Genomic DNA, 1,058 nt, shown 5'->3' on the forward strand with positions numbered 1-1,058 from the left:
CCTCTATCAGTTTAAGAAATTTTCCTTCTATACCTACTTTCTTAAGCATTCTAATCAATAAAGGATGCTGGATATTGTCAAAAGCTTTTTCTGCATCAATTGAGAGAATCATATGGTCTTTTAAAAAATTTGTTTATGTGATGTATTATACTTATGGATTTATGTATATTGAACCATCCTTGGGACCCTGGAATGAAACCCACCTGGTCGTGATTTATAATTTGTTTGAAGTGTTGTTGGATTCTGTTTGTTAGAATCTTATTGAATATTTTTGCATCAATATTCATTAGAGAGATTCAAAAGCACATCAAGAAATTCACAAGCTATCTTATGGAATTGGAAAAAGAAGAACAATCTAAGCCTAAACTCAGCAGAAGAAAAGAAATATCCAAAATCAAATCAGAGATCAATGAAGTTGAAAACAAAATAATCATTCAGAAAATTAACAAAACAAGGAGTTGGTTTTTGAAAAAATAAATAAAATAGATAAAACTTTGGCCAGACTAACTAGAAATAAAAAAAGTAAAATCTCTAGTAACATCAATCAGAAATGATGAAAGGGAAATAAGAACTGATTCCACAAATATACAAGAGATAATCTCTGAATACTACCAGAAACTCTATGCTCAGAAATTTGACAACATGAAGGAAATGGATCAATATTTGGAATCATACCCTCTCCCGAGACATAGCCAAGAAGAAGTAGATCTCTTGAACAGACCAATTTCAAGCAATGAGATCAAAGAAACAATAAAAAAAATCTTCCAACAACAAAAAAAAAACCCTGGTCTGGCTGGCTTCACACCAGAATTCTATCAAATCTTCAAAGGAGAGCTTATTCCTATACTGCAGAAATTATTCCAAAAAATTGAGGAGGAAAGAATCTTCCCCAACAAGTTCTATGAAGCAAACATCACCCTGATACTAAAACCAGAAAAGACCCGACTAAAAAAGAGAATTTCAGACCAATTTCACTAATGAATATAGATGCAAAAATTCTCAACAAAATCCTAGCCAGTAGATTACAGCTTATCATCAAAAAAATCATACATCATGAT

This window comes from Otolemur garnettii, unplaced genomic scaffold (assembly GCF_000181295.1).
Source record: "Otolemur garnettii isolate 467f Iridium unplaced genomic scaffold, OtoGar3 scaffold00268, whole genome shotgun sequence".
NCBI classification, from domain to species: domain Eukaryota; kingdom Metazoa; phylum Chordata; class Mammalia; order Primates; family Galagidae; genus Otolemur; species Otolemur garnettii.